The following is a 23,949-nucleotide window of genomic DNA, read 5'->3' on the forward strand; positions in this document are numbered from 1 at the left end:
GGGGGAGAGCCAAATGGGCAGCAAGAGTTGAGGAGACCAGTGAAGCATTGATGACTCATTTAAGCCTCCTGCCCAGCCAGGGCTATTCAGAAGGGTAGAATTAGATGGCGGCAAAGGAGAGGCAGCTCTTGCATCTTCGTGCTTCATCCCACATCCCCAGTTTATTCCTTTCACACATCCCAGATTCTGTCTTTCCAGTTGAATCACTTCACTCCAGCACATCAGGTTTCACTGAGGCCCCTGGGCAGCAATGCTCTACCTACCCCTGGTGAGCCTGGGCTGCTCAGAGGAGCTGCTTGGCTACAGGTTGATGGAAGTTTTTTGGTCCTCAGGCAGCTCTATGCATCATGAGCACAGTAAAACATCTTTCTGCCTGCAGTCCAACACAGACCATACTCCCACATGTCATACGTTGTCATACTGAACTGGGACACTGGTTCCTAAAAAAATCCTGAACATTCCAGAGCAAAAGAAAAAGTCCCGTTTTGAATGCAAAAAAAAAGGCCTACTTTGTTCATTCCTGGTCTCGAATGCTCTGCTACTGCAACAAGACCAGAATCAACATGTTTTAATAGCTAAGATTTCTTATTCTCTACATCTGCTTTTCTATAAATTCCAGCAACAGCTCCAGCTGTATCTGCCCACAGAGATTCAGAGTTTCTGTATTTCTCCTGGGACTTGTCCTAGATGAGATTAGGAATTATTAGTGGTACAATGTAAGCAGATGCCTGAATTCCCCTCTACCTTACTGATTCCACCACTATTATCAGTGGGTGGTTGAGAAAAACTTAAGACAACTGCCTTGTCCATAGGTAGATTGAGAAAGCATATGTATAAATGGAGTACCTAAAATTTTCAAGTCTTCTTGAGTTTTCTACCTATCTTTGTTGTCCAACTCATTGTATCACTAGTCTTCCTGTTTTTGTGAAAGCTCTGTTGTGTCTGTCATCAGCTTTGGGTGATAAGATCAGATTTTGAACTTGGATGCAAACCACATGGTAATTCCCTACTCTATAAAGAAAAGAAAGACAATAAAAAGCCTTCAGTACTGGATTTGTTTCCTCTGAGCCTCATTAGGCACTTAGCCAGTGACTAGTCAGGTACAAAGGGGCAAGGACTCAGAAAAAGGCCTCAGAGGTCCTGCCTTCCATCTGTGAGGGGTAAGTGTGAACCACAAGCCAAATTCATTTAGTTCCTTTTACATAATTGTCAGCTTTACTCAAAGCAGTTTCTTCTCCTTGGTTGCAAGGGAAGACAGTCAACTGTTGTTCTATTCACATCGTCACATAAACCCATCTGACAGGCATGACAGCAACTGCTTGCTAATTACAGAGCAAAATTTGCAGTGCAAGGTTTGTTGTGCCAACGGTCCCCAGAACAATCCTGGGATTGTTTTATGAGAAGATTGGGCAGTCAGGGTTGAGCACTTTTGCTTCAATTATCCCCATGTGCTGTCAGGGTTTGGAGCTGCTCTAGTGGAATGAAGAGAAGAAAATAAATGAGCTCTGCTCCAAGCCTGGGAGCAGTTGCTGAACCCTGAAGAGCTCAGTTGGTTGTATCTTTGTTAGCTGCTATTACAGATATTATTGCCTGGTAGTGGCACTGAATCTAAGGGCCCATTAGCACTTCCATGCTAGGTCCATGGATTTATAGTTCCACTGCAGAGACTTGCAGAGACTTATTCTGGAGTGAAACTCAGCATGTGGTCCCAGCTAAACCCATCCCTCTAACTTTTATTATTCACTGCTTTGGATGATCTAATAAAGTTCAGATATTGTTGGCATTGGATGTAGCTGGTTTGCTGATTTTACCAAGAAGAGGGATTGATTTGTGAGTGAGAGGTGACTAGCAGAAAAGTCCACCTCACTGGGGTGGAATTAAAAAAAAAATACCAAAGAATTAATTGCTTAATGTAAGGATCTGAATGTTGTGCAGACACCTAAAGTGATTATTCCAAAAAAAGTATAACCAGCTGGTCATAAACCAGAATTATCCTTTCCCAGAATATTCCAAAAGAAAACTAATTCCTACTGAAGTTATTGAGCTGCAGCTTCTCAACTTCTTACTTGACATAAGTTTACAAAGCACCATCATGAGTCCCAGTTGGTTACGGTACTCAAGAATTTCCTCTTTGTGACCCAAGTGCACTTGTGTGTCTGTCATTTCCAACAGAGCTTCAGTGATAAATTGAAAAAATAAAGCTTGGAGACAGGCTATGTTTGTCTCTTGCAGCCAGTAAACTATTCTAGAATATGCCATCCCTTTGCAAAAGTTAACAATCAAGGCTTCTTCAAGGACTTTGTCAGATACACAGTCTCCATGTCTGGCTAACCTCAGAGTTCATCTGAGCCCTCTCTCAGAACCACTCCTCCTCCCTCACCTTCTCCTGTTCCTCCTTTACCCTCTGCAGCACTGATTAGGTCACAGCAGGACCATTTCAGTTTACTATACCAGCAGAAAATATTCCATCCTTCTGCTGAGTTGGTTTCCTAGCAGATGGCACATTGCATCAGCTCACCAGGCTGTCAGACAAGCCATAACTGGAGGGGTCTCAACCAGGGGCAACAGTGAGAGCATGTCTTTTGTTTGGAGCAAGATATGAGATCTATCCCCTGAAACTTTTAACCACTTCCTCTTGTCTTTACAGATTTGAAATATAGATTGGGACAGCATGGAAGGAGTACTTATGCCACAGGCTCACTAAAACTTTACCCAGACCCCTTCAGAGTAGCAGAGCAGCATAACTGTGCAAAAGCAGCAAATACTCCTCTCTGTCTTAGCCTATACAAACTCCTGAAGGAGATATTCCTCTCCTTCATGGATGTGAATCATGTGACATGGGTCACCTTAACTATATGCAGGCAGGGTATTCTTCCCTGTCCCACAGAAATTATTGGTGCTCTCACTGGAAAGGTTTGGGGAAGATGGGAACAACTCTAGAAAATCTAAAGTTTCAAGTAATTTGAATTTCATAGCAGAGCTCTCTTTCTACCCATCCCCAAGCCACCATACCCACAGATACAATATTTTCAGAAACATCTTTCAGAGGTCTGTGGTATTGATATAATACAGGTGGGAGAGCAGAAAAGAAATAGAGAAAAAGGCCTGTGAGGAGCACAAGTCTGCCATCCTAGAGGGATCTTGAGTGCCACTGGAAGGGACAGACCAGACCTTCACTCCCTCTGCTCCCTGCTCCTCTGGGTCTTCCCCTCACCTCTGCCTTTGTGCTCTCTGTTATGAGTGAGCAGAGAACCAGTCTGGCTGAGGCACGATCCTGTCACTGTGCTCAGATCAGTTCACTGCAAGACCTACTACACCAGAGCCAAAGCACCATAGAACAGCCATCAGGCCTGAAGAACAGGGAGCTCAGACTTGTGCTTGTCAGATTAAAGCAACCAGAGGAGTGCAGACCAGGCACTTACATGAGGTTAAAAGAAAGCAGTTAATGGTTCTTTAATCTGGACATCAGAAATATGATGAAAGGCAGTAGCCAGAATTCAGTTCAAGTTCAGGTTGAAAGTGGGATTAGGTTCACTGCGGTGATGGAGTGCTCTGCAACACACAACTCCCATTTAACCAGCTGTACTTTGTATGAAATAGCTGAATATTAGGGGAATTCCTAACACTTTCTGGCCTATGAATGCTTAACCAGAAATAGTTATTGGAGCATCTGAAAATGCTGTGGTTAGGGCATATCTAAGAGATCGTAACTCAAACCTCTGCTCCAGGTGAGGTAGGAGAGGAGATCCAAGCTGGTCTCTCACCCTCAGAATGGGGACATTAAAAAGTTACTAGCCATCAGGAAGGAAGAGGAAGGGTCTCTATGTTGTATGATCATGCATGTTACAATCAACTCCAGAGACAAGACAGGCAGGAAAATGCATGGTACACAGACCTACCAGAATCTGGGCATAAGTCTGAACAGCCTGTTGCCTATGATATGAGGGCACATCTGTTTGGACCTTCTCTATGAATAAAAACTGTAAACATGGACAAATTCGGGAAGCAATGGATTGCTGCTCCGGCAGCACCAGTACACACAGGATTTAAGAATATAACTGGCACTTTGTAAACTGAAGTCCCCCACAGGAATCCAGCCAAAAATATATTTAGTGACTTTTGTTTTTAAACACACAAACACGGAAAGTGTACAGCTGAGTATTTCAACTACATACCTACAGCGGATGTGGACTGTGTGGGCTGGGGGGTCTTAAAGCAAAAGCCTGGATTCCTTTCTGAAAGGCACATTCCAGTTCAGCCAGAGGTTATAGGCTTCATACAGAAATTCCTCAGCTAAGATCTGTGTTTTAATGCTGCAGGTCAAACCACCCTCATAACAGTACCTCTTGTCTTGTATAGATTATATGACATTTAAGAGGGGAAAGGGGGCACTCAAAGCTAAATCTCAGGATACTACAGCATCTGATGCTGTACAGGCCTGGCAAATGGATTTAGATGCTCTTAACAAGAGTACTTCAGTTTTCACTCAGCCTCTAACTGTTTTATCACTGGTGTGAGCTAACTTCAGGTTTAGCTTTCCCCAAAAGCTGGACCAAATAGGGTTTTCCCCCATGCAAGTTAAAACAATTTTTAACCTAGTCTAAACACATCCTGAGGTGCACACCAGGATAAACACACCATCACAGAAGACCACTGGGGTATTTCCCTAGAGAGTTTCTCAAGAAACTATTGGGGTAACACAGCCTTCTCCCAACACAGGGGCAAATCTGCAGTGGGATATTTAGGGGAATGTGGTGAAATGCAACAGCTGGATCAGGCAGACTTGCTTAGCTCTAAGATAAAGATGTCCTCGTCAACCTACCAGTATGGGGCTGCCCCTTCAATGTCAGTAAGGAAGAAGGATTTGAAGCAGGGGACACGGACATACTTTGTGGTTTTGTCAGGAAATCTCTGAGATCACCAGAGAAGGAGCATAGAGGAGGACCGTGCATAAAAAGCATACAAAGAGAAAACATGGTAATGGTGGTGTGGGATTTCAGGACATGAAATGAGGGCTGAAAGCATAGGGCAAAACAATAGACAGCCCTACAGGTGCAGACATGAAGTTTGTTTTGCTCTATCTCAGCTGGCATCTGCACCACCATCCAGAGAAGTGGCTACTATTTCTGAAGACAGCCAAGGTGTCTTGGTCATACAGTCATTCAGTGCTTCTGCAAAATACTGCAGCAATGCAGAGCACAGCACAAGGCTACGAGCTCAGCCACCATCCTCAGGAAATGCTCCTGCATTTATTTTGACCCCACTATGCATGTTGGTGGTTTCAAACTCTGGTGCATTAGTGGTGCACACACAAACACATGGTTTGCTCAGGAGGACAGGAGCAGTTAGATGGGAGAGAAAGAGCACTTCAGAAAATGACAGCATGAGGCTGTCCCATTTTTTGTGTATGTTTGGAGCTGTCATGACCACAAAGCTGGAGGCTGCAGTAAATAAGGCATGAAATGAAGCCTTGAGAAGAAGCTGAGTTGATAGCATGTCATAAGGCCCTCTTTCTGAGTTGTTTGAACAGCTTACAGTTTTCCTATAGTTATTGCTTATTTAAAGATGATTGTGGAATTATTTCCATGAGTAATTCTTGGCTGCTGTATCCTTTGCAAGCAGTTCAGTGAAATCAGTTGATAGCTGGAATTCAAACTGGTCAGTCCCTGTTCAAATAGGTCACTTGTTCTCCTGCAGAGAAGAAATTGCTTCACAGCAGATCATGTCCCAGGGCTGCCAGTGTTTTATCTCCTCACTCCCCAGGGACAAGTGCTCACAGGCTGGAGCAGGACAGGCCCGTTGCTGTTCCCTGGCCACACATGTGCCAGCATAGCATTTTACAAATGTGAGACAGAGCTTTCCTGCGTGCTTTAAGTAGCTTTTTCAAGCTCTCCCTTCCAGTTGTCCAAAGAGTCAATGTACTTTTAGCAGTAACAAGGAAGACAAGCACCACTGGATTCCCACAGGATTCCAACAGGATCCCGAGTCATGGCAGAGCCCAGTGTCCCTCAGTAGGCTTAGGCATCAGTGGACAGGATAAGGTGAGATTCCAAACTGAAGTGAAAAGTTAACTACTCTGTTGAAGCAAAGATCTGTTAGCTTCCCAGGCTCAGCAGAGTGAACAGACACATGCATGTGAGAGCTGCAAAATTTATCAAAGACAACTGAGCTTTAATGTGAAACAAATTAAGATCAGTATGGCAGATGCTGCTTTCAGTCTCCTTTCACAAAAAGCTGAAATGTATTAAATAATGCTTCAAATATATTTGTGTTGTTAATTGCAGCCCACATAATATACAAGGAGACAAATACAAGACCTGTGAGTTTAAGAGCAGGGACACCAGGAGGAAAACTAAATTGATGCAGTGTGGAAAAGTGGAACTATTAGAAGATATCATGTGTTTTTTTCCCCAGCAGCTTTTCCAGCTTCTGTGCTTTGAAGTGTTTCATTTTGTAGTCTCAATTGCACCCTAAAATTCCAAAATTAAACAAAAGCTCTTCCATCTTAATGAACTACAGGACTTAAAATTATAATTTTATTGCATTTCCTATCCTGGTGAGGTTAACTACAGTCTGGAAAGTGCACACTGCCCATTAGGGATCATTAGGGAAGCATTCGAAAGTTACACAGCTTCCTTGGACTTTTACCATTAATAGTTCCTTTTGTGGCCATTCAGAAGAAAAACAGGCTTTCTTAAGTAAATATTAAAGTGTTTGAATAAATATATCATCCATGACAACTCTACTAGAACTCTAAGAATTTCTGAACCCTTCTCTTCCCTCTTCCTTCCTATAAGTCCTTTCAAAATTTTACATACACTATTATGCAGGCTGTTCATGGCTTCTTGGAAAGTGAGATCAAGACCAGTTGCATAAAAACATGGAAGAGACTAGCAGGCACCTGAGAAGACTGGAAATCTAGTTAACTTTGTCCTGTCATTCTGTCCCACCTGCCCTTTCTTGCACTGCATCTCCAGCCCATTGCTGTCTCCACAGCTGGCGCTGGGCTGGCTCCACGTACCACACTGCTCCCAGGGTGCGGAGTGACCCACTGCCACTGCCTGGCAGCCTCTGCCTGTTGAATTCAGCTTCTGTTGAGAGCTGCCTTGCCAAAACCCTTTCCACACTATGATGGAAACCAAGTTAGAAATAACTCAGGAGTTGGCAAGATTTCTCAGAGCTTTCATTTTGTGAAGTGCTTTGCTGCCAAGCTATGTTATTCACATCTTCTTGGAGATCTGTAGGATGGTTTTTTTAATGCTTTTTCCTCTGAGGCGGGAGATGAGAGATATAAAGTCTAACACTTGTAAAATCTTTGTATTCCAATGTAAGAGTCAGCAAGCTAAGTACAGTGATTAGGAAGTGGAGCTGTCATCAGTCATGTCATGTTCAGGTATGTGGGATGAGCCTAACACTTCTCGCTACGTCATGTTCAGTGCTCCACTTTTCTATGACTGCTGTGTCTGGTATTTTGGATGACCAAGCAAGAACAAGGTTGCAGTTTGCATGTTTACAACACAAGGTGCAGCTTTGTTGTAGGTAAATATGAGACAAGGAGCCCAGGTTCCCAGTCTAGTGTCCATGCTGGCCAGGGAGCATGGGCAACATCCACATCTCCTGTGCTCCCTATATCCTAGAAAGCAAATTTTGCAGCACAGGTTTCTGAAAGATCATAACTAGTGACAGGAAGAGCTAGAATCCACTGTGAGCCTTGCACATCAAAACAAAGCACAGCTTAATTGGCCTCCATGAAGTTTTCAACAGCAAAGAATCGGCCCATGAGAAGAAGGTCTGTATCACCCAAAAGCAAGATCAAAAGTCAACCTATGATTACATGGTCAAAGAAAAAGCTTTGTACAAAATACAGAGGGATCCTTTTCCTCAAAAAATGGTGGAGCAGACTCAGAGGAGAGCCTTCAGAAATGCTTTTGGATTTTGGGGGAAATGCCACCACAGATAGCAATCAGGATGCCATATATTATTTTGTTGTGTCAGTGCTGGCCTGAGAAGCATGGACTGCTTCAGATCAGAAAGTAAAGCAGACAGTTGGAAACCTATTTTAAAAATGCATATATAAAAATCTCTTCCACTGATTGTTTATCCATTAATCCCTGGCCAAAAAGCATTTTCAGCAAGAGCCTGTCAGATGTGGTGTTTAGGGACATGTTTTATGGGTGGATTTGACAGTGCTGGGTTAACGGTTGGACTCAATGATATTAAAGGTCTTTTCCAACCTAAATGATTCTGTGATTCTATTTTATGAAAAGGTCATATAAAACTTGTTCTCACAGAAAGTTTAAAAGTATGTGGGGAGGGGAAGGGAGGGGAGGGGAGGGGAGGGGAGGGGAGGGGAGGGGAGGGGAGGGGAGGGGAGGGGAGGGGAGGGGAGGGGAGGGGAGGGGAGGGGAGGGGGAGGAGGCAGGCAGGCTTGGAGATCTGGTCTGGTCTTCACAGTCTATAGCTATGTGTGGGCAGTGGAAAAATACTACTGAACAACTAATTACCAAAAGCAGTCGGTAACAAAATCCCAATTTAAATATTTGCAGGAGGTAGACAGAAAGGTGCCAGCCTGAAGCTTGTAATTACTTTTATTTCTGGCAAGAATCAGATATACTTCTAATAATAACTATGGGCACAAAGAATTAGTCAGAAAAGCAGGGCATATTTATTCCCAGCTGGAGGGGAGAACAAAGTAGGTAGGAAATGCCCTGATGCGGGTGCACAAAGGTGAAGGGTAATAACTTCAGGGATGGGGCCTGTGCAATGCAGTGGCACTGCCAAAGCAGCCCTGCCCTCAATCCCAGGGCAGGGAATGCTCCAGGGCACCTTTTTTCTCCTGGGCTTAGCAAGGCTGACTGAAAACTTTCTTCAAGCAAGTTGACCATTTTCTTCCCTCTGACCTGAGCCTGCAGAGATTGTGATGTGGAAGACGGAGATGCATCATCCCTGAAGGACCATGGGGCCAGTCTGCAGGTGCAGCAGTGCTGCCAGTGCCACCAGAGGGTGGGTAGACAGTCCCTTTATTGTAGCAGAACTTGCCATGACTCTTCCCAGCTCATCCCTCATACAGCTCTGACTTCTGGATGAAGGATTTTCTAAGTATGCTGATGAAGAGACTGGGTGGACTCTGCTTTGTGGCAGACTCTTACACCCCAGCCCAGCCATCAATGAGCAGGGCAAAGTGTGAGTCCCCATCTCTGGGCTGTCCCTCTTGGGTATGGTCTTTTCCAGGCACTCTGCTGGAGCACATGCAGCATCTCCAGCCTCCCTGGGCACCCTGTCCCTTCTTCAGTTGTTCTCTCAGTGATACCAATGGCATTTTTTGAGTCATTTCATTTCTCCACTAAATCATTGTCCTGTCATCTAATTAATATGGTAATTATACAAAGAGTACATATCAAACCAAAGCTGTCTTGCTACAGCAGTTTCCATATGCTGCTTACCCTGAGTGCCCATAGTCCTCCTATTTCCACATCCTAGTCCCTTTTATTCCTGCAGTGTCTAACACAGCCACTTTGTTTGTGCTCAGCACACTTCCACATGCCATCCACAACACTGTCACCCCAGTCACCATCAGCAAACCCCTGCTTGATTGTTGAGGCATTAAACATGTCCACGTGTACAGTGTATAAAATCTGTGACCACATTGGCTACACTGTCAAACTTAGGAAAATCCAAACTGAGTTATGGTGGGAAAATATGTTCTGAAAAAAAAATCTGAATTAACTAGAATTTGGTTTTCAAGGCCCTCTCAGCCCATATCTCTATCCAAACTGCACGTTTTTTTCAATTGGGCTGTCTGTCCCTGCTCCTGCCAGCAGGATGTGAGGCTGGGTTGTCAGTGTATTTTAGGAGTATGACCACTACAATATCTTCCCCAGTCTACCTCTGGAGCACAGATTCAACCAAAGCAAAGCAACACTTCCTTGGCTTCATCAGGACAAAGTAACTGTTCTTCAGTTCTGCAGAAGACCCATCTACAGAGGTAGCCAAACCAAGATATTTCACTCTTATCCCATATCCCTTGTATGGAAGTCTTGTACCAAGACTGAGTTTTTTCATTCCTTATTCAGTGAATGTATTTTGTGCCTACCAAAGACTCACCTTTACAACTCCAGCTAGCCACAGGCTGGAGTCACAAATGGGTGAGTTATTGCACTGATGTTTTTCCACATCCAGCTTCTCAGAATTAGACTCATGCCACACTGCTGTTGCCAAAGGGGTTCATATCTCACAGAAGAGAGGAAAAGAGGGAGCTGTTCTGGGCCCTCCATAGCTTCTGTAGCTCCTCACCCCACTCCTGGGAAAGCACATTCCAATTTTCCATATCTGTCTGCCATCAGGTCTCCTGGGCATGCAGTAGGTCCAGCCACCAGACTGGAATGAGCCTGGAAACTGTTTCAGGAGCAGGCTGCTCTGAGCACCAAGTCCCAGCAGGTGAACACTTTGCTGACCACAGCACCTGCTGGCTGGGCCTCACTGGTCATCAGAAAATGCTCCAGACATGGGGAGGCAAAGTGTGAATCCATCAGCCTTGCACAAGTGCTGTATGGAACACAGGTATGGGTAGGTAGTAGAACAGGTAAATCTGTCAAAAGGCAGTGAGCTTAAGGTTCTCCTTCCCAAAGTGCCATGAATACTTCTCAAAGTCTAAACAACTTGCATAGAATCCCAGACTTCACTGTGGAAAACCCAACAAGTATCTTTGTCTTCCTCAGATATAAATATAGCCCCATGCATGAGAACCCAGCACACCTGGATTCCATCCTTCCAGCCCCTTGCTGTTCTTCAAACACAAACCATCTTTGGCCATCATGCCAGACTGCACAGTTTGCAACCATCTCTGGTATTCTTGTTGTGCTCCATCTACTGTTAAAGGAAATACACAGCAAAATCTCCAGTCTAGTGCTTAGAGAGGCTCATTATGAATGAAATGAACACACTGTTTGAGCTTTATGGTCCTTGCAATCAATAGCTTAACCTTAAAGTTATTCATTTACATGACTGCTGGCAAAAGTCTCATCAGCTCTCCAAACCAGTCACAAATTAGATTCAGTTCTACACGAAGAGCACACAAAGGACGGAGGAGGAAGCGTAATTAAGAGGAGCACAAAATTTACAGTGCAATTAGATTATATAGTACAAAAGCCCTCTGCTTTCAAAGCTCAGCTAAAAAGCACAGGGACACCACTCTCTCCTCCATCTATATTTCATATTAGACTTTGCAAACCTTTGACAATGATTACATTAGCAGTGAGTTTTGTTTAATTTAGCACCCCTTAAGGGCAAAGTTGCCAGTGGGGTGCAAGTAGTTCTGCACACACAAGTGTGCCTGGGGAAGATCTCATTTCATCAGGTTACCTTGAAAAGGCCCCATTTAAAACAACTAACTTTTCCTAAAGGTAATCATCAGTATTTTTCCTCTAATATCTTAACATCTGACATGTGTTTTATTTAACATCAGATTCATATCCACTCTGAATTCCTTAAAAATCTTTGAACATATCTGCATTCACTTCATTTATTCCTTTGAAAGAACATATCACCTATCAAAAGGCTAAAACTAGTTGGCACAGCCCAGAGGGAAACTCTGCACAAGGGCAATAGCAGATATTATTTCAGGCTGCTTTCTAAGCTATGTTTCTGCAATTCAAAAATGTCTAATGAGCTTATTTGATTGTATCCATGCCAACAAAGAGATATAAACAACTTTAATCACTGTTTCGCGTTGCTCTTGACCCCCTGCTTGGCTTCATTATTTTCCTTTTAGCCACATCAAGGCACAACACTCCAACTAAATCACTAGACCACTTGCTGAAGACCTGTCCACATAATAAGATTTCTTTTTTATCATCTCATGTGGTTTTTTGCACTGCTGTTTAACAAGCAGCAGCCAAGCTGGGTGTTAGCTGAAAAGCAGGAGCTAGGTAAGGAATTAAGTCAATAGCTCTTGCTTGCTCCTTTATTTTCAGATAAACTTCTAAATTTGTTACCCTAAAGTGATTAATGCCCAAAGACAGGGAGCAGGTTACAGCTTCTGGTCTCCTGTTTTGTCACTAACGATGCTGGAGGAAGAACAGGACAGGGAAACAAAGAGAAAAGGAAGCGTTAACAGTTCAAGTCACAGTAAGTGTTGGCCTGTTTAAACTAATAATATCAGACAATTCTCTATAGTCTAAAACACCCACAGTCCTCCTACAGAGCTCCAAGCACTCCATGATCAGTGAACCATGTTTTAATGATACATTCTCTTGCAGAGCTTAAAGGTTTGAAATATTAAATCTTTTCTCTCATGCATGCTGACAGCAAATGAATCTGATGCCCATCTATTAATGAAGTTTGTCTGTCTCTTGATCATTATAACAAGGGCATTAGCTAGCATTACTTCCCCCACCACCACCACTTTTTTAAATATGGAAGAAAAAGAATGTCAAAGAGCACACCAAATGTGACACATAACTACAGGTTCAAAAGGTCATTGAGGATTGAGGTCAGATAGCATGGAGAAAATCTTTAGCCCTCCTAAAAAGTAGGTCATTTTTTTCAGCCCTGCATGGATATAGGAAAAATCCTGAGGCGTGTGTGCAACCTCTGTTCTGTAAAAGAAATAACTTGCAAGTTGTTTCCTTTTTAAAAATACCATTTTTTTTTTTCTTTCCTTATTCTGAAGTGGTTCTTAATGGGTTATTGGCACATTCTGGGAAAAGGATCACAGAACCATAGTATGCCTAATTTTTCTGACATTTAGGTCTGTTGCCTGTTAAATACCGTGTCAGTGACTTCTAGAATTTTCTAAGGCATATGTTTTTCTTTCTACTTCTTTCTTGCTTGATTTCATCAGAGTAATCTGGGAGTCCCAGCTGTTTTTTTAGACTATGCAATGAGAGTAGCATGGGACAGAGGCACCTGCTCAGTGCCACAAGCCTTGCTCATGAGCACTCAGTACACCCTTGTACTTCAAGGCAGGAAAAACTGACACCTGACACCAGCTAACTTCACTCTAGACATGGCCTGTGTGGCTTTGAAGAAGTTCTACAGTATCTGCACTGTCTCTTCCTTAAAGGAATTCAGGTCTACTATATGTCTGATCCAGCACAGGCACAGAGAGCAGATTATTTCCTCTTCCCATTACCCAATTCTTCTCTTCTTGAGGCTCAGTAATACTAATTGATACAATATTTCATCTAGCTAAGTTTTTTAGACTTCATAACATTCTCCTTGCTCTTTTCCAGATGCCCAGCATTGGCACACAGAGCTGTAACTAAAGATTTACTGGTGCTGAGTGGAAATTTGTGGATGCCTCAGGATATACACATCAATGCATATCCTATAGCAGCATCTTCTTTCCCCCCACAGCAGTACATCTCCAAGCTGAGGACCCTCAGTGACAATTGAGACTTTCCTGACTTAAAGGACACTCTGTGAGTGGAAAAGCAGTCCTGATTCCTGCCTGGCCAGTGAGGCATAAACTTTTTAAACTTTTTAGGACCATACAGAGCTGCAGGATGCTACATAAATTAATGATCACTCTGTCTGTACTCATCACCTTCTGCTTCCTCAGACAAAACTCTGTCAATATATAAAAGGCATTGTTCCTAATGGGACCCCAGTTGCAGAGCAGATTCCTCAGCTTTCTGGGCACTGCGCATTCCAAATACCACAGTCATTTAAGAGAGTTAAAAAAAAAAAAAACAACTTTGTAACAACTCTTTAATAGTTCAGGTGAAGTCCTCAACAGTTTTTCTGATGGGGTTAATAAGAAATGTTTTCCCCCCAGTCACAAGTCTTGCAGCTGTAGTTATGATGGGATTGTGCCTGCAAAAGCCTCATTGCTAGACCTAATCTGCTGTTAAACTGCTTAATCGAGAGATTATTAACATTTCTGATTAAATACTTAGCTAAAGTGCAAAATGTAATCTTGGGGCTTTGCTGTCTGGCCTTCTAGTTAACATCCTAAGTGCCACAAGCCCACTAAATACCTCAGCAGTGTACAGGGTTATTATCCTAATCCAATGTGAGAGCACAGGCACTCCCTCCCTGTGCTCCCTATACATTTCATCTTGAAAACACTGTAAGTACTTTAGCAGTCAAGCAACTAAAGCAGCACAATAAACACTGCAGTGAGAGGCAGCTTGAAGGCAGGGCCCTAATCCTGAGCAGTGCTGAGCATCCATCCCCCCTGCAGGCTGCGGTGCTGTGCACTCACCACCAATGAGGATCTGAGCTGCTGGCCTTGGCTATGCTTCCAGGGAAAGCTGGTGGGAAAGGAGAGAAGAAGAGGAGATAACAGATAAATACTAAAGCAGACCAAGGACAGAGCTGCCACTATTTCTAAATATTTGCAGCCTTGAAGACCCAAAGAAGTTGATGGATTTCTGCTGTCTTCAATTTCCACAGAAGAAAGAAACCCTTTCCTGTACTAGGATGCTGCCATTTTTCAACAAGAAGAAAAAAAGTTCTCCCTGGATTGGTCATCACACCATGTTCACATAGCGTCAACAGGGCCATCAAGAGTTTGCTACAGCAGGCACCTCATGTCTAAGTTTTATCTTATGTCTAGATTTTCAAAAATCTTAGACACTGACTTGCACAACCGCCTCCTGAAAGAAAGAAAATTATTCAGTTGCATGTAAGTGCAATACTTGCAGATTAAGGAAATTCATATTGGCCCTTACCTGACTAATTTAGCTATCACAGAATCATAGAACCACCCAAATGTTTGAGTTGGAAGAGACCTTAAAGATCACCTTTAAGGTGATCCAAACCCTCTGTCATGCATAGAGATGCTACCCACTAGACCAGGTTGCTCACAGTCCCATGCAACTCAGTCTCAAACACTTCCAGGGATGAGGCATCCAGAACTTCTCTGGACAACCTGTTCCAGGTTATCCAGGCTTTGCCTCCAGCCAAGGAAACAGAAATCCTATGGAAAGCAGTTCATCTTTGACCTGCTCAGGTCCCTATTCCAGGTGGGTCGGATGCCTTTCAAAGGCACCAGATTCCCTAACCTGAACACAAGGGCAGTCCAGAAAGGGAGTTTGGACTGTGCTTTTATGATGCTAAATTAAGTTCAAACGAATCTCAACTAACATCTCCCAAAAGTCCTGCTGAGACAAGGCACAAGCCATCTCACCCAAAGTTATACCATGCACAAGTGACAGCCAGCTTTGCATCCTGAGTCATTCTTTCCTGGATTTCACAGGGGTCAGAGGTAACCTTGGTGTCACAAACTCCTCCCTTGTAGCATTTAACAGGGAGAGCTTTCTGCTTCTTTAGTTCAAAACTTCCCAACCGCAAGAGATTTTCTTAGCCCAGAACAATCATAACCCACCATTAGAAACAATGCAGCAGTGTTTCAAAATAAGCTCCAAGCATTCAAATTCAGACTAGAAGATACCTCCCAGAACAATGGTTTTGCTGAACCCAGCTTGTGTTTTTTGAAAGCAGAGCTGCTTTTGAAATAATATAAAAATCAAAGTGCTGTAGCTGACTTTGGCTTTCCTCAAGTCCTCATTTGATTTCTAACATGTCCAGCTTAATGAAGTTCTCTACCTCATCCTGTTCTGGTGCCACTTTATTATTATTCATCACAACCAATAAATAACTCTTCTTTCTGTGACTACAAATATATGGCAAAAACCAGCCTACCCCAGGCAAAGCAAGCAAAGTAAGCAGAGCCAAGTCAAACTGGAATGCCATGAGAGTATTAGCTAGATTAAACATTAACAATTACTTTTCTCCTTTTGATCACTGAAGTAGCAATGAAGGCAGTAGAAGGAAAGTCTAAGATGTTGACATATGTTTTTATTATCTTTAGTCTTCTTTTTTGAAGTCTTGGGAACTGGCTCCACAAATACTTCCCAGGTCAAAGGCAGAGAATTATGCTATTTGTTTCATCAGTGAGGAGGCTGAGCAATTTTACTAATAAATACAGTTTGATTTATTCTTTCAAAATTAGCAGGGAAACAATCATAAAAAGACTACAATGAAAAAAATTAATTCAATTTTTTTAATTGCTAACTTAAGTGCTAGGCAGATTAAAGGGATTCAAACGTAAGTAACACAACAATAGAAATCCAGCTAAGCTTTATTTCCCTTGCTTTTCTCATTTTCAGTCATTCTTCCTATTTTGGTTTTTCCAGGACTGGGAACATCTTCCCTCTAGCTTGTAGTGAGAAGTGTTTGCTCCTGTCACTTTCCTGACCAAGGGATACACCAAACAAATACCACAAGATCTCCATATCTTTGTGAAACTTCCAGTTGCAATTTCCAGGCTATAAAGGATGGAGTTTTCTATGAACTCCTGCATTTGTGAAATTCATATGGAGCATATCTGAACCCTTTCAGATTGGCCTGTAGTTAAGAAGGGGCTGGCATGGAAGAAAAAGACCTACACTGAGAAAAAATAAAAGTAGTAAGTTTAAAAAGGGAACTTATGTTAAGGAAATGTAAAAACAACTACAATATATCACTCACAGTTATTTTTCCTCACAAGCACCTGCTTTCCCCCCTGCTAGGACTTTTTGTACTTTCGGTGATGAAGTCTCTTTTTTTTTTTTTTTAAATTGAAAACATTTCTACTCTTTATTTTCTTCTCTCTTGTTCCCTTGACACATTGGTTTTTTTCAAAACCCAAAGATTCTGTGATGGCAAAGAAAGTAGCTTGGAATATTTTTTCAGTGAATATTTCTGGTTCAGTGAAATACACCTTTCTAAGAGGAAAGTTCACCTATGGGTCTTAAGAGACACTTGGGGAATCCAGTCCTTTCTTGTTTTGAGCTGAAAAAAGGAAACAATTTATCTGAAGTAATTCCTAGTCCAAAACAATTTGCTTTTATGGAATCTATAGGCTGCAGGAAACATCAGAGTTCATGGAAGATGCTAATAAAGCTACTTTTGACCCATCTTAAGAATGTTTCGATTATCCCTAAGTTTACTTTAAAAAGTCTAGTTAGCAGCAGGCTTGTATCAAGAAACACATCAATTTCTGCCCTTCTTGCCCTTCCCCTCACATCCAAACCTGAATCCCACTGTGTGCCAGTACAAACTGGTGTAAATGCCAGGCTCATAAAGATCCAAGACATATCTGAAGACACCAGCTGGCAGCTGTGGGCAGTGTATGATCCATGCAAGCAATTAAGTGTCTATCTGGTTACACTGGATCCAACTATTAGTTTTTCAATCAAATCATTTCCCTTTTTTTCATACTTTCCAGAAATTTAATGTATTATTATAGCTTACACATTCCCTGCTTTCACCCCTCAGTGCGGGACATTGTTTCACTAGCAGATATTGAGGGTAAAGCACAGGCAGTTCTCAAGATACTCAACTACATATATATTTATAGATTTTTTTCACAATGAAAAGAAAGTGTTTTAAATTTATTTCAACACACGGATCCAAATTTTTACAGAGTAACCACACACTGTAACACAAGTCTCTTAAAATCTCGTGTTCTTCAGACCAGGGTGTTAGGGGACTTGTCAAAAAGCAGCTGCAGCATCCCATGGCCAGTGAATCTGGATGTCATTGGCTCAAGGGTCATGTTGTCAGCATTACCAGAAGGGCTTTGCCTTTCAGGCTTGCTGGCAGCCAGGCCAGCAGCAGCTCCCACAGGAGGAGCAGTGGCTGCAGTCGTCCCCAGCGGGCCCCATTCCAGCAGCGTTCCCAGAGGCTCAGAGCTGGAGGCACACTCGTGAGTGCTGTCTTCAGGCATGAACTCAGCACAAGCACCTGCTCCCTCAGCAGAGAGCTGAGCTTCTATCAGTACCAGGAGAGACTGAATCTCATCTGTTAAGCTTTCTTACTTCAGTCCACCCATTTAAATTTGTAAATTTACTGCTGCTTCTTGAGTTACCAAGCTTGTTTCCTTTACAGACTTACCAGAAATGTAGAAATGCTACACCAATCTACTTGATCTCCCTTGACAAAACCATAAGTACCTCTGAACCAGCACACCCAGCCCTGACACCTGGCTGCTCCCTGTGCTGAAGTGGAATTAGGCCTGCTGAGAAGTGAGCGTCCTAGTGCTGAACCTCCTTAGGAGAGCAAGGAAATACTGGGGTCTAATCCAGAGGGAAGAGTGTAGCTACAAGCAGGTTAGATAACTTTTGGATATTATGGGCTTGGCCACTGTACTTAGCTCAGGTTTGGAGAGGACTTCAGATAAGACATCAGTCAGGGGATCAGTCTCCAGAGCCGCAGTGATCTTTTGCCTTGTCAAGCAAAAAGGTAAAACTATTTTGCTTTTTCTCCCTCCCTGATACAAAAGCAAAATGAAGCAAAACATCCCTTTAAAGACTTTACTGTGAAAAAGCCTGCTTATATTTCTAAATGTGGTTTTATGCAAATTATGGGCTGACTTGCCATTGTAGTGATTTCACATCTGTTTATGCTGTGCTCCCAACAGAATGTTGTGCACAACACAGTGCTGCAAGAGGTCAGAGGATAGTGTGTGATCTCTGCAACAGAGACACAGAGTGACCTGCAGCTGCAAGGCAAAGGCTCCATCCCTGCCTGGGCTCTTAGACACCACCTCCAAATCTGTGTCTCCTGGTGATGACTGGACTCCTGCAGATCTCCTCCATCAAGAAATGTCACTGAATGTGGTAGCAGCTCTCTGGCCACAGAAAGCAGGCACGGACTTTGTCAGGATTTCCCTGAGAAAAGCAGAGAAGAGAATTAAAATAATTATTATATTTATTCTTTGTTGTTCTTACGTGGAATGTATTTTGGAGATTTACTTAAGGTGGTTGCTTGATTGGATTCTGGTGATAGTGTTTAGATTCAATAACCAAATACACAGCTGTGTCAGGTCTCTCAAGAGAGAGTTAGGAGTTTTTCTAGTTAGCTAGTTGTTAGTGACAGCTCTTGCTACTGTAATATATTGTAATAGAAGTATAATATAATATACTATAAGATGATATAATAAAGCAATTGATCTAGCCTTCTGAACCATGAAGCCAATGCTAATTATTACCCAGCTGAGGACCTGAGGCAACAACTGAATGTCTCACAAAATTTGTCTAAGAGAAGGCACAACTCAAATCACAGTAATGACTGCTGAGATTCCTCATTCTTCTTCCTGGAAAGCAAAAACTTTAAGGTTTGGGGCTTGGGATTCACCAGCAGTGTTCTCAATATGAAATTAAAATTAAACTGCTTAATGAAAGACACTAAAAATTAGATATAACAATTGGTTTGGCAAATCTTAATGATGGAAAAATTAATATAAAAAAAAAAAATCTGTGCAATTACCAGACTGAAACATGGGTACAATTGAACATTCAGACCATCTCCAAAGCATTCATGTTTGTGGAAATAATTATTCACAAAGGAATAGTGGGAAGAAAAAGAAATGCATTTGGTGGCTTTTATCTAACCCTACATTTAAATTGCCAAGGTGAACTAAGTGCCAAGTGGTCCTCTTATTAGTTATATAAATGCTCTGCTATCATGAATAAGATGGTTTTTAATGCAAGTAAGGCCTGCCCAATCCACAATTGAGATGCTATAATGAGATAACATACACTGTTTTGTTACATACATGTTTTGTTATATGTGAGTTGCAGACTCAAGATCTGCAAGACAGCTCCTGAAATAAGCTTTTTTGACTAAATGAATAATTATTTCTCAAATAATAGGGTATATTACTTCAAATTCATGGCAAAATTAGTATTTTGTACCTCATTTTAGAATAGGGGATAATTTTCATTTTTAGATTCTCTTTATTTGGTTTTCATAATTTCAAGACAGTCTGTTCAGAAACACTTTCAAAGGGCAAAAGTAAGGAAAGGAACTGACAATTGAATGTTTCTCTACAGGTCTGTGTAATAATTTAGAGAAGTAAGAAGAAAATACCTCTTTAGGTGACAGTGAACTTCTGGAAAATAATCAAGGATCACAATATAGCCAGAAGGAGAAACATATATAAAAATGGTCATCACTTTGACTAGGTTAGAAAGAAATGGGATAACATGTTTATGTTTTCAGAAGAAGCATTTTTGCCTTCATAATTAGGTTAGAGTTATCTTCAATTTGATTTTCCTGTCTGTCTTCCAGCAGCATTTTAACTGTACATGTCCTGAATAAAAACACTGTCATAGGAAATACATGGGGGTTTTTTTGTGAACAGAGTTGAATTTTTGGTTTGGGTTTTTTTTAAAGAATGAATATAAATGCTTCCATGTGTTGACATGTCCCTGCTAGCAGTTAACTGTATCCCACAGCTTCACTGAGCACTGGAGGCTGGCTGGGAAGCTTTGCCATCACCAAAATCAGCATCTCAGTGAGGGGCACTACTTGCCTGCTTACCTTGCCTCAGCAGATGTTCTTGTTCATCAGCTCCACGTGTTTATGGATGCAAAAGGCAGGAGTGCCAGAGCCAAACCCAAGCCAGCATCTTTCCAGTGAGTTCTAAAAGTTCAGACCACAAAGCACTGGCACTGGTGCAGCTCTGCTTGCTGGATGTCCCTCTGAGAGTTGATGAAACCAAGGAACAGCAGGGGAGAGAAAGAGAGAAAGAAGTGAGGAAAGAGAAAGGCTAGACAGAAAAAAAGGGATGTGATGCAATTCTCCTGCGCTGGTGCCTGGCCACGCAGCCGGGCCTGGCCACCGGCGTGGCTGGGGAAGGAGGTGACAGTGACCTCTGCTGCTGCTGGGCTCCTCCGAGTGCCTGACCAGGGCTTTGATGGATGAACATCCACTGGTCAGGGCTCCTGATGGCTCCATGGTGAGCCCTTCCAGCCTGCTGTTCTCATCATGACAATTCTGGGCTCAGAATATGAGTGCCATGGACTGAAAGGAGAGCTCCCTGCATGGTGCCAGACTGGCTCTTTCATGTATCACCCAAAGCTTCAGATTGAGCACAAAGGACACAGGAGGCACGATGACAACCATTCAAAACTCTTCTGAGCTTCTGCCTACAGCCATCCTTGTGAGTCTGTAGTTTCAAAGCTCAGTGTCTGAACTGCTGCATCCCAGAGAAGACTTGAGCCTTAATGATTATTGTGCCTTCTGCGTCCATATTGAATTAGAATCCTGTTAACACCAAAACACCCAAAATTTCTGGGTGTTTTGAAGCTCTAGCTGTTTTTCAAATATAATCAGGGGCTTCTCCTTTCAACATTGCCTATTATAGTTCCTAATTCCCTGCTCTTCCCTGCTGCATGTGGGCTGCAGCTTTTCCCTCTCACTCTGAACAGCAGACTGGGACTCCAACTCCATCACAGGCTTACAGGGCTAGAGGCTTGAAGAACAAGGCTGGGTAATTAAAACAGAGAAAGTTGATGATGCTCCTCCCTGAGGACAAGGTATATTGTGGTTTTGAGCTGCTGAGGTTCAGACAGCACTGGCAGCAAACTCAACTAATGATGGCATGTCCAAAGGGATACAGTGGTGCTGCCAAGTGCCTTCCTCAAGAAGCTCCAGCCATGGACCGGCACTGAAGGGACTGTTTGCACAGTGGAAGCCCACATATGAAGGCCCAGTGAAGAGATGAACTGGGGTGGTAAGGACAGGAAACCCTGAGGTCAGTCCTCTCCATGGCACAGGCCCAGTGTCTGGCCTCAGCAGGGCAGAAACATTGCTTCTCTGACACAGAAGCAGTCCTGCCAGGGAGTGGAACAAGAACTATCTCAGTGGGAAACAACAAAATTCAACAGCAGGTGTACAGAGAGAAAGTTTAGAAAGTGCAGAATCAATCCGGAGAAGGTTCCAGACAGGTGCTTGTGATAGTAGGAGGAAAACAAAATCCTACATCTATAAAGGGATATTTATACACCAGGGAGCACAGTAACTCACTCCTTGCCTGCTAACACTCCTCACCAGTGGGCAGCTGCCTGGCCATCCTTCCACTGAGGATTCAGTCACTTCCTTTGCTTCCTTTCCCTCTTTGTTTCTCCCCTCACCTTGCTTTCTGTGACATATGCTATCTCCTATTCAGGGTTTTTTTTGTAGTTGTTGTTATCAACATTTCCATATTCTGTTCTTTTTGTTTTGTTCACTTGTTTCTTAATTCCTCCATAGTCTGGAAAACCTAAAGGCACACAGTCAGTTCTGCCTCCAGTATGTATTTAAGGAGCTAAATGTATGCAATGTAAATTAGCTTTAAAAGAAAATGTTGTTTCATTAAGTAGCATGGCTGTCTGCCACTCAGAAATGTCCTATTGCAACACATCCTGGTGATCTCTCAGACATGTATGTTGCTCACTCTAAAGAACCACATGACATTTTTGAATAGTGCCTTTTAAATATTTTTTAAATAATAAAACACCTTAAACCATATTCTGTAACTTGAAACTGGACCAAAAAATTAACCCCTGATTTGAAATTACTTACAATACAATTCCTTGCCAAAATGTATTTTCTTAGTTTCTTTCTATCCACATCTTTTTTTCTATATAAATTATTCAATCAGACATATTCAGTCTTAAAGCAGTTTTTCTTATAAGGCGTGAAAAGTACAAAAGATAAGGCACATGTTTTTTTCTGAGCCTGCAACACACTTGAATATTCAATGGTAAGGGTACAGAAAGGACCAAACTACCAGCATGTGCTGTGACTGAGGGATGGCAACTGCTGCACGTAAGTTCCATGCTGGCTATAATGAACAGCTTCCTAGGAGCTGGAACAGGCTCCTCATGGATGTGATCTTGGCATCAACCTCATCAGTGTTCAGGAGCTGTTTAGATAATGGTCTCAGGCATATGGTGTGATTTTTGGGGTTGCCTTCTGCAGATCCAGGAGCTGGACTTGATAATCCTGGTGGATCACTTCCAACTCTGGATATTTTATGATTCTAGTTAAGAAGATAAGAGATCAAGTAATAAAAAAGAGACCTTCTGGACATTTTCTGTCCTATTCTTAAGATCTCACTGCTGAGGGCTGTCAGGCTGGAAAAAGAGAAGTGTTTCACACAGCAGCAGAGTGTAAAACCAGTGCATCATCCCAGGGCCTCCCTGGTGAGCCGTCACTTGGAGAAAGCATGTCCAGCTCTGCCCTGAGGACCAGCACTCCCTCACTGTCCCACCTTCCCCACTGGCCCATGGCAGGCTCCAGCTCCTGGTGCAGCCACAGATCTCCACACCTGCCCAAACCTCCAGCTGTGAGATGCAGTACACATCCACAGAGCTTTCGTGTCTCCTGGGGCACAAGCTGAGTCCTTCTTGAGAGCCCTCCTTGTGTGTGTCCTAAGCTGGCTCCAGCTGCTTCCCACAAGCTGCACATCAAGAAGCAGGGAATATGCCTGTATCTGGGGATCTATGCCTCTTGTCACAGAGGTTTTTCCTGCAAGCCTTCCCATATGATTCAGAGAAATAAGCATCTTTATTTGTGATGATGTGATGTTTTTCGCATATATATTTAAAGATCTGAGATATAAACTTCTTCATAGAAGTCAAAACAGAAAATATGGTGTTGTCTCTGCTGCCTCACTTGAAAGACTTGTGTATAGTGGGAAATGTGCCCTTGTTATCATAATTTTTGGAATTATCTCTAATTTTCAATGAACTAACTGCAAGCAAGTGATGAGTTTGCATCAACCCCACTAAAGTTAGTAGAAAACTTTAGCTGGGTCATGGATTTGTTTTGGATCAGCCATAGCAATCCTCTGGGTTATTTGTTAACTGCATCAACTGCTTACTTCTGGTGGTGTGTGACTGCTGGTTGCAGACACACGATGCTGCCATTGAACCCCAGGCAGTGCCCAGGCAGGGCTCTTTGCAAGGACATGTGTGTACTTTCAGAAAGAGAGGGATGACAGATGAGAAGACTCTTGTGGTTTGTTTTTCTACTTAAACAAAAATGCTTTTTCATAAACACAACCAAGGATGCAGGGAGCTACACCAGGAAAACAATTTTAGGAAAAACACTCTTGGCTGCAAAGTTTAATCTCCTTCCCCAAAAACATTAATGAGTTGATTCTTAGCATTCAGCTGCATGCATGCCATT

The sequence above is a fragment of the Lonchura striata genome, chromosome 2, assembly GCF_050655825.1.
Source record: "Lonchura striata isolate lonStrDom1 chromosome 2, ASM5065582v1, whole genome shotgun sequence".
In the NCBI taxonomy this organism is placed as follows: domain Eukaryota; kingdom Metazoa; phylum Chordata; class Aves; order Passeriformes; family Estrildidae; genus Lonchura; species Lonchura striata.